This window comes from Symphalangus syndactylus, chromosome 19, assembly GCF_028878055.3.
Source record: "Symphalangus syndactylus isolate Jambi chromosome 19, NHGRI_mSymSyn1-v2.1_pri, whole genome shotgun sequence".
Classification (NCBI taxonomy): domain Eukaryota; kingdom Metazoa; phylum Chordata; class Mammalia; order Primates; family Hylobatidae; genus Symphalangus; species Symphalangus syndactylus.
Window position 1 is genome coordinate 65887158 of NC_072434.2, and position 13938 is coordinate 65901095.

A 13938-nucleotide genomic window follows, 5' to 3' on the forward strand; every position below is an offset into this window, starting at 1 on the left:
CAAAGTTAGACTGTGAAAGCTGACTGAGGCTGGGCACAGGGGCTCATGCCTGTAATTCCAGCACTTTGGAAGGCCAAGGTGGGAGAATGGCTTGAGCCCAGGAGTTTGAGACCAGCCCAGACAATATAATGGGATCCTGTCTCTACAAAATTTTTTTAAAATGCACTGGGTGTGGTGGTGCGTGCCTGCAGTCCTGGCTATGGCTACTTGGGAGGATGAGGCAGAAGGATTGGTTGAGCCCAGGAGTGGGAGATTGAGGCTGCAGTGAGCTATGATTGCACCACTACACTCCAGCCTGAGTGATAGAGTGAGACCCTATCTCTAAAAAAGAAAAAGGAAACAAAAAAGAAAGCTGACTGAGGTAAATGGGCAAAGCCAATAATTCTGACACCTGACCACAGCTGGGTCTTCTGCATAATGGACCTGCTCACCCGTAGCCTCCCAGGCAAGCACCCACCTTTGAAGGACTATCAAGTCAACATGCTTTTTACCAAAAGCTGTGCATTTTTTCACTTTGATTTTATAAAAGAGGTCAGTAATCACTGAAATCTAGCTGAGCCCTGAAGTAAAGTTCTGAGCAAAGAGGTGCATGTGCTTGTTTTATGGTTGGTGAATTATTACAATTTGTTTTCTGCATGCTTGGCATGAGGTGAATAATTACATCAATTATCTAGAGAACCTGGGCCGTCACCTTCCCCAAAAAGTCCAGTTGATGTTGAAACTGCAGATAGATTGAGACAAAGCGAAGTGTTCAGCAAGTAGCATTACTAATGGGACCGGGGGACCCATGGGAGAGTGAGTGTACACAGGATTTAGGAAACCATGTGAATATGGGCTCTCTGGGAACAGCCAATAGGTAGGGAGCAATCAGAAACCCAAGGTTTGGTGGCTCTTCTTAGGTATTTATAATTAGTGGCAAGTGAAAGCCTTAGTCCTGAATTTCTAACCACTTGTAAGAACTAACGGCCACTTCTCTGTGCCCTATCGGGGCAGTAACCATCATTCTCCATGGCCATGCTCTCAGGGTAGCTAGCTCTGCAGGGCAGCTCCCACATGGAAGGGAGCACCCAGAAACCCTCCTCACTGGGCAGACCTGTCCTTCTGTGCCTCACAGTGTGAGGAAGATTCCTGTTTGAAGAGAGAAGTTCCAGTGACCTCTAGAATCTCAGAGTAGTTGCCAAGCTTTCTGTCAGTGAGATTTAAAAGCCATTCACTTGTGTTTATTTTATATTTAATGAGTTGGTTAATGCCAGAGACAAAGCTGATATCCCATTTATTTTGGATACTGAGCATTTGCACACTATTCCACTTGAAATACAGGATCAGGAATGTAGGCCATCCCAGACTTTCAGATCTTACAACAGCAAATGACAGACATTTGGGGTCAGGCCAAAATATCCACCCTCGGTGGGCGTCTCCTCTGTGTGGCAACTTATGCTGCAGCCGTATTGGGGAGTCACAAACTCAGAGCTGGAGGTCTTGAAAAGGACAATGTGAGCCAGGCTCCGGAGGGGCTGCCTAAAGGCTTGCTTTTGTGAGTCTTCTGCAGAAAATATTAGAAACTTCCAACCAAAAGACCAGGGCAGCAACTTATATACACGAAGGCAGAAAGAAATCGGTGGCGGGGGGGTGGGGGGTGGCTGATGGAATTCAGGCAGTTGTCCTACAGGGAGAAATACTCCTCCTCTCCTTCTCCCTTTACTGATAACGGGGCAGGGTGAGGAGATGAGCTTGTGAGGGTCTCCCAATTTGGTAAGAGTGCATGGGGAGGTTAGGTAAATTAGACTAGCCAAATGGGACTTTGGGAAACCATTTATGAGGCTGTCACCAACAGTGATGGCAGGCTGAAACTCCCGGCAAGTGCTCCCAGCATTCTGAGAGTGTATCAAATTAAAGCAACCCATGATGGTGGAGAACAGATACATTAAAGTTCCTTGAAAGTGACGGAGTGGCTCTCAGACCAGACCTTGATTGTGGATATAATAGGAGTGTTGCTACCACACCCTAACACTGCATTTCCCGTGTTTTATTGGTCCATGGAATTCTGAAAGTTTGCCTTTAGGGATGCTCCTAAAAACAATTCCATGGACCAATAAGTTTGGAAAGTCCTGCTTGCCTCACTTCTCTTCAAAGGCAAAAGGCTCTGGAGAGGCCTTCATGAAGACATCTGTGTTTAATGCTGCCCTTCCCAAAGGTCTGTTTTTGACTGTCTTTTGAGAAATGTTCCTCTGATCTCTAGGCAGAATGCCAGTGAGCCAAGGAATCCCAATTAGCAGGAGGGGTGCACTCATGGGAAGACTGAAGAAGTTAAAAGTTCCCGCCATGTGAAGGAGACCTCTCTTGGGACACTTCCCCTTGTCCCCTCCCTTGCCCCTCTTGCTGGAGTAAAAGGATGGAACTGGGACTTGATAGGTTAAAGGAGGTGTGGAGAAGTGTCTTAGACCAGGTCTCCTGTTGTGGGCCTTAGGGAGAAGCACTCTCTTTCTTCGGGCTCATTTTCCAAACATGCATTTTTGGATGGATAGGGTGGATCAGGGTGAGGGAGGGGAAACCAGACTCTCTCTAATCTTGCCCTTACAGCAATACCTGTGATGTAAGTTACAACAATACCTGTGATGAAAGTGCTCCAGGATGCTTCATGCGCCAGGGAGAGGTGCCCTGTTTCTCTTCTGCTAGCTTCTCCTTTCTTTTCTTCTTTTTTTTTTTTTTTGAGACAGTGTCTCGCTGTGTCGCCAGGCTGTGCAGTGGTGAGATCTCAGCTCACTGCAGCCTCCACCTCCCAGGTTCAAGCAATTCTCCTGCCTCAGCCTCCTGAGTAGCTGGTATGTCTGAATTGGTTCCTTCTGGTGGGTTCTTGGTCTCGCTGACTTCAAGAATGAAGCTGCGGATCTTTGCAGTGAGTGTTACAGCTCTTAAAGGTGGCACGGACCCAAAGTGAGCAGCAGCAAGATTTATTGTGAAGAGCGAAAGAACAAAGCTTTAGAAGGGGAACCAAATGGGCTGCCACTGCTGGCTGGGGTGGCCACCTTTTATTCCCTTATTTGTCCCCGCCCATGTCCTGCCGATTGCTCCATTTTACAGAGTGCTGATTGGTCCATTTTACAGAGTGCTGATTGGTGCATTTACAATCCTTTAGCTAGACACAGAGTGCCAATTGGTGAGTTTTTACAGAGTGCTGATTGGTGCATTTACAATCCTTTAGCTAGACACAGAGCACTGATTGGTGTGTTTACAATCCTCTAGCTAGACAGAAAAGTTCTCCAAGTCCCCACTAGACCCAGGAAGTCCAGCTGGCTTCACCTCTCACTGGGACTACAGGTGCATGCCACCACACCCAGCTAATTTTTGTATTTTTAATAGAGATGGGGTTTCACCATGTTTTTTCAGGATGGTCTCGATTTCTTGATCTCGTGATCTGCCTGCCTTGGCCTCCCAAAGTGCTGGGATTACAGTTGTGAGCCACCACGCCCGGCCCTAGCTTTTCCTTTCTATTGTAACTCTTCTCAACTAGTGTTGCCTTCCACCTTACAAAGCAGAATTACCTCAGAAGTCCTATGGCCCTGAATCTACCTATGTCTGCACAAAGCACTACTGTGTTTTGCTGTCTGCAAGAACAGAGATTGTTTGCTTCAACCACTTTCTCTGAATGGATGAATGAGTTATGATGATATCTAAAGTTACCCAATTTCAAGCAAGAGGAAGAATCTGGCTCGGTACCACAAATGTTCTTGGAACTGGGATAATAAAAAAGCCCCTGAGGCATCCCTTGGTCTGCTCTGACCACACTCTCTTCAAAGGAAGAGGCTTGGGCCACAGCTCTGACTATAACTCTGCTCTTCCTCCAAACACAGCTGAGGAATTGGGTGGTGGGGCACCTGCTCCCATGCTCTGCAGCCTGGCTCAGAGAGAAGAGTTGCCTAAATTACATTATTATTCTTCCTGGACAGGCGGTAGGTTGTGTAAAGTAACAAAAAGGACTGAGAAGTGACTTCCCATTCAGCCTCTTCCAAGGCCATTTTTGATGGACAGGTCAAGTTCACTCACATTTGGCTATTTGTTGGCCAGTCTAGTGCATTCCCCCTTGCTGGTCCTCAGTCATGCTCCTTTACCTTTACAGAGCATTCTAGACTGCTCTTCCTCTTACTTTCCTTGTGAAACCCACAACCCCTAGTCCCTCCCCTTCCCTGGCATTTGTTATGCCCTCTACCGATCCCTGACCTGGTATTGGTCAGTCTCCAATCCTGGTGGATCCCTGTGGGAACTAAGTTAAGTCTAACTTTTGTCTCCCTCTTTAGAATTTACTGGGAGTACTGTAAATAAAGTATTGTTGTTGTGATTATTTCTGATTAACATTTTTACACCTAACAAAGTCTCGAGAGATTGAATTTACTGGGTCGAGGGGAGGAGCACCTTCCACATGACCTGCCTAGCAATTAAAGCTGCTTGTTAGTCTGAGGCCCAGGACGGCCAAGGACAGCTGGAGAGCTCTTCGTTGCAGGCAGCTCTGGTTAACATCAACCAGGAAAGCTCTTTGTAAACACATGAATAATTGATCGTCCAGCGCTCACATAGCTACCGCGGATCTGAGCCCGTATGACTCATTTGCTAGCCATTCCTGTCGTCTGGATGCCATAACATTGGAGGAATGATGATCGTTTCTTGGAGGTTCTTCTGTGGCCAGAGTTGCCAAGACCAAGGCTGTAATGGTTTGTTATGATGACCTTTGTTATTCCATTAGGCTCAATTGCTTTAAAAAATGATGTGTGCATACTTTAGGAACGTTTTTACCCTTTATGTTGACCTGACATCATAGTTTATATTATAAAATGTATTAATGACAGAAGAGTGTTTTCATGTCCCAAGGACAAATTTTAACAACCATAATCTGCCCTTAGTCATCATAAATATAAATGTATTGGTCAAACAGATCTCGTTAATGTGGCCAAGATAAATGCAAGTCTATATTTTAAGGCAGTAGAAGTCCTAGAGAATATATTTGGAGCTTTTGTGGGGCTAAGAGATCTTGTATATGTGCTATCAAAAGGCTGAGAAAATTCACATGCTCCCCCCTCTGATTTTGCATTGGACAGATATAAACGTCTCGGGGATGTCAAGTAAGATTGTTCACATAGTTTCTGGACACCATTAATGCCTGATGGGGTGAATCTTAGTTCTTAAAGCCATATTCTTCTCATTATGCTCACAAGGCTTTTGAAAAGAGAACAAAATAAAGATTTCAAGTCTTAGCAATGTGCTGCCCAGCCAACATTTTTCTGAGTTACACTGTGTCTTAAATTTCTAATTATATCATTCTCCCCATTCCCCAATAGCTTGCTTCCTGTGGGACAAGCCCCTTTTCCACAGATGTGGGTCTGACATTTGCATCATTCCAGTTGGCAAGCCACATGTTGGCAGACAGTGTTCTGGGCATGATCTGGAGGACAGGATGAGTGCTTTGTCTTCTCTTTGTTAGGCCATACCCAGCAGCTTTGGTCATTATTTGTGGTGTCCACATTTTAAGCTTCTTAGGGAGAAAACAAATCCTTGTTGAAGAAACACTTTTTAATAGTGCTATTATTTTGAACCATGAAAATGCATTTAAAGCAGTAATGTCTCAAATGCTACTGTCAGAGCAGACTGTTTACAGGAATGAACTCATTTCCCCCAGATATGGTAAAAAGCAAACAAACAAACAAACAAAACAAAAAAAAAAAATGGTGCCATAATTAGCCTCTCCAAGGATTATGGTCACCTGGCAATGAATGAACAGCACTTCAGTTAAAACCATTTACCCTTTTTCCCTTTAAAGAATCTTCTAAAGCGATTTTCCCTTCTGAATCTGCTGTCGTTTTTGGCAACACCAAGTATTGGGCTTTAGGAATGAGTTTTGTCTGGATAAATTATCTGGGACTGGGGACTGGATTATTTTCTAAATTTGTGCTGTGATCATCTCCTGTGTTGTTTGAACTTCTTGAGCAATTTAAAAAGTGAGGGACACGCACCCATGTTCATAGCAGCATTATTTACAATAGCAAAAGAGAAAAAATGGAAACAGCCCATGTCCACTGACAGATGAATAGATAAACAAAATGTAGCCTATACATACAATGGAATATTATTCAGCCTTGAAAAGGAAAGAAATTCTGACACATGCTATAACATGGATGAACCCTGAGGACGTTATGCTAAGTGAAATAAGCCTTTCATATAAGGACAAATACTATATGATTCCACTAATATAAGGTACCTAGAGCAGTCACACTGTTCTAGATATAAAATAGAAACAGAAAGTAGAATGCTAGTTGCCAGTGGATGAGGGGAATGGAGAATGAGGAGGAGTTGTTTCATGGGTATAGAGTTGCAGTTTTGCAAGATGAAAAGAGTTCCAGAGATTGGTTGCAAAACAAAGTGAATGTGCTTAATACTCCTGAACTGTACACTTAAAAAAAAAATGGTTGTGGTGGCCAAGGCAAGAGGATCACTTGAGGCCAGGAGTTCAAGACCAGCCTGGGCAACATAGTGAGACCCTATGTCTACAAAAAATGAAAGTATTAGCCAGGCATGGTGGTGCATGCCTTTAGCCCTGGCTACTTGGAAGGTTGAGGTGGGTGAATAGCTTGAGCCAAGGAGTTCACAGTTACAGTGAGCTATGATCACACCACTGTACTCCAGCCTGGGTGGTAGAGTGAGGCCCTGTCTTTAAAAGAATAAAAAAGAGGTTATGGTGGTACATTTTATGTTATGTATATTTTACCACAATTAAAAAATAATTTAAAATGGTACAACACTTCAGAGACTTGGAGTTGCGTTAATCCCAACTCTAAAGTCCCTTCCTAGAAAGGCATCCTAGGCTACTGCTGCTGAAAGAACACCAACACCGCGCAGCTCATTCAGAACTCTTCTTGCTGACACCAAAAAGAACAAGAAATTGCAATGTAATGTTTTTGAACTTGAGAGTGAGATAATTTAACTTCAGATTTTAATTTCTCATTTTGCCTTCTTTGGCCCTTAACTTGGAATTTAATTTTGGACTTCAGACTCCTTGGTAATTTGGTGTTGGGGGGTTTATGTTCAAATCTAGAGCATCTTATTGTCATTTTATTGTTGAGGTACCTTTGTGATATCACTTGATTTTGCTGCACAATCTCTGATAGGTTCTGTTGGGCAGTGCGATGTCTGGACATAATTTGAGATGGAAAATAGAAAAGGATCGACAATTTTTATCTTGACTACAGAAAGGCCTTGAAGAACACAATGTACTGTACTGGCCCATCTCAGAACCTTATGGGGCAAAACACACAGTACCTTTCTAGAAAGATCTACATGGAAGTGACACTGGAGATGGGGATAGGAGTTGATTTCCTCCCTGAAGATGCTATCCCTATAATATATATATACCTATATATGACTGGGCCTAATGTGTAAGCACAATGGGCTCAAAGAACAAAAAATTGAGGAATTTGGGGATACAGATAACTTAGCTACAATAAATGTGTTATAATCACACTTATCCCTAGTATGTCCAAATGAAGAGACATTCCTTAGTCTTGGCCCCTCTCTGCCTCCTCACACTCTCTTGTTTGGGGGAGATCTGATTGGTAAATTTGGAAGCAGTGAGTTTGAGCTCTGCTCTTTCTCCTTCTCTTTTCTACTTGGGCTCTTGCTGCTTTCAAGGTGCTAGGACCCTGGTCCCTTTGGTCCAAGTGGTGATTTTGGCAGAAAAGACCCTTCCCTAGTTGGGAGATGCCTGTAGTTCTCCAGTTTTGCCCAAGGCCGGGGAGATAAATTCAATATTGGGATTCAGTATTATTGATAAAACCTAGGCTGGAGGATGTAGTTTAGGAATACAAAAGCAATGGAATTTCTATCAGAAAAAAAGCAGATATTTTGATCTCAAAACAAAACAAAATAAAACTAAAACCCACAAACAAAACCCAGTAGGACCACGTTCTAAGTGTACGTTGCATTTGTAAAGTGCCACGAAACCTGCAGTGCACCTTCATCCACCCTATACGATTAGATCTTGCTGATGACCCAGTGAGGTAGGATAGATGTGAAAGTCTTCTGTAAGCTGCTTACGTATCATCACTCTTCTTCTGAATGTATAACGCATGTCACTGAGCTTTGGGGAGGTTAAGTAACTTGTCCACATTATAGGTGATGGGCTAGAATTAGAACTCAAGGCTTGTGCCTTCTGGCAATGCTACAAAATAAGTTGGGAAGAATGAATTCGAAGAGTGGTAGTACCTTCATCCGGAAACTGGTTTGATCCTACAATCTTGTTTTAAAACGATTGCTTATGACTTACTGAAAGGACCTTTAAAGACTGGTGTGTGTATTTGAATCACCTGTGAACCATGGGTAGCTTCCTCTGTCAGATTCTCAGATATCCTGATTTAGGAGTTCTGCAATGGAACCTAGAAATTCTCATTTTTATAAAGACTCTAAGCTGTCCAAAACTTTTACTTGATTTTCTGTAGACCAAGTTTCCATCACTCTTACTCACCCCACATTAATGTTGACATTCTTCTTAGTGGTATCTAAAGAAATACTGGGGTAACAAATTCTGGCTTTCTGAGAAAAATGGAACCCATTAGAATACTTCATGGCTAAGCATGGATGTGCTCATTTTGAGTGATGGGGTCACACTGATCCAAACACACCTCCCCCAGCCCTCAGGGGAGCACAGCCCCACTTTTGGATGCAGGAGAGGACTGTGTATGCCCTGAAAGGGAGCGAAGCTCTGAAGGTACCAAACCCACAACCTGAGCCTCCACGCAACAGAGTCAATGACCACATCATTAACGAATCCTGAATTTGTCAGCCAAGCAGAGGCAATGCTTGGGGCTTAACAATTGTCCACAAATCATGTAACAAATGACTGTGTGTGCATGCATGTGTGGGGGAGTAAATGAGAAAACATGTTTTGTAAGAAAATTTAATTTCCTTATAAAAATCAACTAGTTTCTTTTAGTGAATCAACAAATAAGAGGGTCCCAAATACAGCATTAACAATTTTAAAAGCATGAGTGCCAATGGTATTTTCTTTTTCTTTCTCTTTCTTTCTCTCTCTTTCTTTCTGTCTGTCTTTCTTTCTTTCTTTCTTTCTTTCTTTCTTTCTTTCTTTCTTTCTTTCTTTCTTTCTTTCTCTCTTCTCTCTACCTTTCCTTTCTTTCTTTTTAAAGAAAGGCAAGGTAAAGATTGGGAATGTTGATGAACGATGGCCACATTCGCTAAGAGCTCAGTGACAGTCTGTGCCAACTTGTTTTCCTCTCTCCCTCCCTCCCAGCCAAGCTTCAGAGGAAACTCTTTTCTTGTGAAATGGAAGGGATGAATTTCAACCTCCGTTGAGACCTTCAAAACCTTAAATTCTTCTTGAAATAACCTGCCTCTCAGGAATCATAGGTCCCAAAGAATTGTAAAGCTTTCCCTTAAGCTGTGGAATGGCTCCATTACTAACTATGATTACTTAAGTCTCAGAATAGAAGGATGTAATAAATCTGACAGTATTTGTTCTGGTTTGTGACAAAGCAAAACTGTATAATATTAAATCAGATGTTGTTATAAACATATGAAATAGCGCATTTTTTTTCCAACTTGGGGCATTGTGGCATGAAGCATCCCCCCAAAAATATTTTTGCGTTCTTGGATATCAGCTCTGGTTTCTGCTAGATTTTCTTCTTTCTGAGCATGGATGCTAAATAACAGTGCTTCTTTTTAGCCATCTGTGTATTTCCTGTGAGTTAGCAGGGCTGAGGAAACCTATTCTCCTTCCTTTGTGTGCTTCTCTATGGGGTGGAACCGGAGACTCAGGCAGTGTGTGGATTTCTGTGTGTGTGTGTCTGTATGTCTGTCAGGTGGAGGAATGAATGGCATCCTAACACCCTGGAATGTTTGGGTTGGAAAGGCTCTTGGATACAAACTAGTTAACTCACCTCCTCATTACCCAGGTCATATTTTTAAGCTTAGGTCCAAATGTGTGGGAGAGAGAATGCTAGAAAGATCTGGAGGTTGGAAGGTTGGAAGGAGTTTTGAAAGGGGAGTGAATTCATCCATTGCCTTCACTCCTCTTCCCACCTGAGTCCTCAACAAAAGGGACATTTCCCCTTCTTTTAAAGACTTCCTGATAAAGGGAGTCTTCATGGACACCCCAATAAGCACAAGGCAGCACATGGGAGGGAGCTCTGGTGGTGGTGGAGTTGGGACACTCAGGCACATGGTTGCAAAGGCGCAAAGGTATGACCATTCTAGATGTATCTTCCACAGGGCCCTGATGGAAGGGACCAACTGCATCCCCTAAAACTGCCAGGGCAGCTTCCCATGATGCTGGGCTGAGTCCAGGTTTCTAGATTTGGCTGGTGCAAGCTCCTGGTTTGCTAGAAAATTGCTGATGAAATAGGAGGGTTGTCAGGCCATGGGACAAATCTGCCGCTGTCCTCAGGGGTCGGTCACCCTGCCTGGCCTTGTGTGCTGATAGTCATGACCCTTTGAACGTCTGCATGTTTGTCTCTGGGTGAGTGGCTGTGTTGGTATTTAGTTTTCATTTGCTATATGATGAGCAAAGAACCACAAAGAAGTCCTAACACACCTGGTGCTAAAAAGTGATTATCCTTGCTCTTGTTTTAGGACTTACAGCTACTTTTTCTTTCTGTAGCTTCCAAATATTTTATTTTTTATAATTAAGAAAGTGAATTTATATTAAATTTCTTTTCTGAGACAGGGTCTCGCTCTGTCACCCAGGCTGGAGTGCCATGGTGCAATCTCAGCTCACTGCAACCTCCACCTCCAGGACTCAAGCCATCCTCCCACTTCAGCCTCATGAGTAGTTGGGACCCAGCCCTGCCTGGCTAAATTTTGTATTTTTTGTGGAGATGAGGTTTTTTATGTTGCGCAGGCTCAAGAGTGATCCACATGCCTTGGCCTCCCAAAATGCTGTGGGATTACAGTTTTGAACCACTGTGCCCAGCCTATGTTAAAATTAATATTAATTTTTCCATTTAAAATATCATTAATTAAAATTCATAAAATTTATATTGAAACCATAGCCTAGAATCTTTGCATATGTAAGAATCACTTTTTAAAAAGATGATTTAGGAGTTGATAGCATCTTATGAATTATTTAGAGCTGCACTGTCTGACATGGTAGCCATTAACCACATGTGGTCATCGAGTGCTTGACATGTGGCCAGTAGAAATTAAGATGCACTGTGCATGTAAAATACACACCCAATTTCAAAGACTCAGTACAATTGAAAATGTAAGATATTTTTTAATTTTTTTTATAATGATTACATGTGAAATGATAATAGCTTATATAATATTGGGTTAAAGAAAGCATTAGAATTAATTTCATCTGTCTCTTTTCACCTCTTAATGTGGTTACTAAAAAATTTTAAATTACATATGTGAGTGTTGTATAAAGAAGAGAAGGTTAGCATTCCCCTTGACGAGAATGGAAGAGGCCTGTACAACACTCATATAACTTTGGTATTGCCAACTTCTCTGTGGCATCTAACCATGGTTTTGAGGATGGAAAATGATTGTGTAATTGGTACAGGGTTTCCTTTGTGATGATTAAAATGTTCTGGAACTAGATAGTGGTGTCAGTTACACAATATTGTGAATGCACTACATGCCACTAATAGTAAATGTTATGTATCTTTTACTGCAATAAAAAATTACGTGTGTCTCACATTATATTTCTATTGTGCAATGGGTGTTTAAAGAGATAGAGGATGTGGCTTTGCTTATAATAGTGTCCCTAGAATGGGGAAGAAATTGAAAGATACAATGATGGGATGAAGACTGCAGGAAGGGATTGGAATTCTTTTCTCTCTCCCTTTGGTAAAAATATGAGCTTATATTTAAGTTTCCTGCCTTCTTTGCAGTCTGTCCCTGGGGGCCCCGACCTCTTGCAGCTCCTGACTCTTGACAATGCCTTCATCTTGTTGATCTCATCTCACTTTCCTCCACACTTGGCCGGCTGCCCACCGCTGTGTTTCTCTCTGGGATAATCCTGTCCCTATGATTCCTCCGGTTTATGTGGTGTTAAGGTGTTAGGGATCTTGACAGTTAAAAGTAACATAGAACACCCAGATCAGGCTCCACAAACCTCCCCAACCTCAGGCATTGTTGATGAAGAAAAAGTAAAGTCTTCTCTGTGCATCTGTGGAATCAGCTTCTAAAGAGTGACCCCTGGGAGGCAAGCCTGATGTGTGGTGCTCAAAGTCGGGACAGTGGTTACACTGGGTGGGAAGGAGGTGGGCGGTGATGGGGCCGGGTGCAGACAAGAGATTCTGGCCATGGGAAATACTCTGTTATTGATCTGGTGCTGATGACCCAAGTTTGTCCACTTTGTGAAAATGTATTGAGCATGTGACTTGTGTACTTGTCTGAATGTGCATTACACATTAGTAGGAAGTTAAAAAACAGAACACATCACCCTGTAAAGCACGTATGTTTTTGAGTGAAAAGCTAGCAGCCTGGGGTGAGCGAATGTGGTAGGGTGGGGACATGTTCTGTGAGAATGGCCATCAAGGGTCCCCTTCCTGTGCGGACCTGGATTGACAACGCCTGTCAGAGTCCTGGAGGGATGGGTTCTGGAGGTCCGTCCCACAATCCGATCCCCAGATTAGAGATTTGTGAGTGGGTGACCCGCCTTGGAAAATTCCCCTCAGCACCTCTTATGTCTCTTGGCTTTCCATGTGGGGCACCCATACACATACAGAGCAGAACAGACCCGATTTTACATTTATTTTTTACTTTTTTTTAGAGAAAGGGTCCTGCTCTGTCACCCAGGCTACTGCAGTACAGTGGTGTGATCACAGCTCATTGTAGCCTCAACCTCCTGGGCTCAAGCAATCCTCCTGCCTCAGCCTCCGAAGTAGCACATTCCTGACTAATTTTTTTAAATTTTTTTGTAGAGATGGAGTCTCCCTATGTTGGCCAGGCTGGTCTCAAACTTGTGGCCTCAAACGATTCTCCCATCTCAGCCTCCCAAAGTGCTGGGATTACAGGCATGAGCCACTGTGCCCCGCCTTTTTAAAAAAATGTAAATTCTCAATCCACAGTGTTGAGGATGTGAGAGTGAAGGGCTGCTCATCAAGAGGCTTGCTTAGTTGTTGAGTGTAGGTAAGACACTTAAAGGGAGTCACATTCTTGGGAGAAATTAAGATTCTTCCCTTGCTGTAAGAAGACACCACAAGAAGCTGAGGGTTGGCTCTGAACAGAGGGACAAGCCAACCAGGCCCTGCTGTTATCACCTACGGAAATCCTGTGTGGCAGTAAATACAGTCCTCAGCAAAGCCTGGAAAAGAGATTACAGGGGGCACAGAGGGGCTGGGGATGCTAATGTGGAGGTTATTGGCCAGATAGTGGCCAGGAAACCAGAGAGTAGGGGGAGTTCAGTTGGAGGAGCATAGGCGGAAATGGGAGAGAAAAATAAATAAATGAGATAAGCAATTTCATTTGCTTCCTCCCTTATTACTCTTTTGTTTTGTGTTTAGGACTCTGGTCTCCCCTGAGGTTGATCTCTTCTTCTGGGGACAACAGCCTGCAGGGTAATTTTGAAAAGCAGGCTCGACTTCTACTTCCTTCTCCTGTACTCACCCCACCTGGTGTAATTCACCTCAATGCAGTGAACTTCCACATGGCTGCTGGGCATGCTTCCCAAAGCCAGCCGCTGGGCAGCGTTTCCCTTAATTTAGACCCCTGTCCCTACCTCTCCAAGCGCTAAGTGTACAAGGCTACATGCCCAGCTGCCCCTCACCCCCATACACACACTGGAGAGACCAAATGTTTGGGATCACTGTTGGGTAGCTGGGTCAAGAGAGCTTCATAACAATGTTGTTGGCATGTGGAGAGCTTTTCTTTTTCTTGGATCCCAATTGGAAATTATCAGATTTGCCCCATGCTGACATGCGAATGTCCAGGCCTGCC

At 43.4% G+C, this 13938-nt stretch overlaps 1 pseudogene; it reads left to right on the forward strand.

Annotated features, from left to right (window-relative positions):
* The first annotated feature begins 11409 nt into the window (after positions 1–11409).
* On the forward strand, positions 11410–11527 carry LOC129459089 (uncharacterized; annotated as a pseudogene).
* Positions 11528–13938: the final 2411 nt, after the last annotated feature.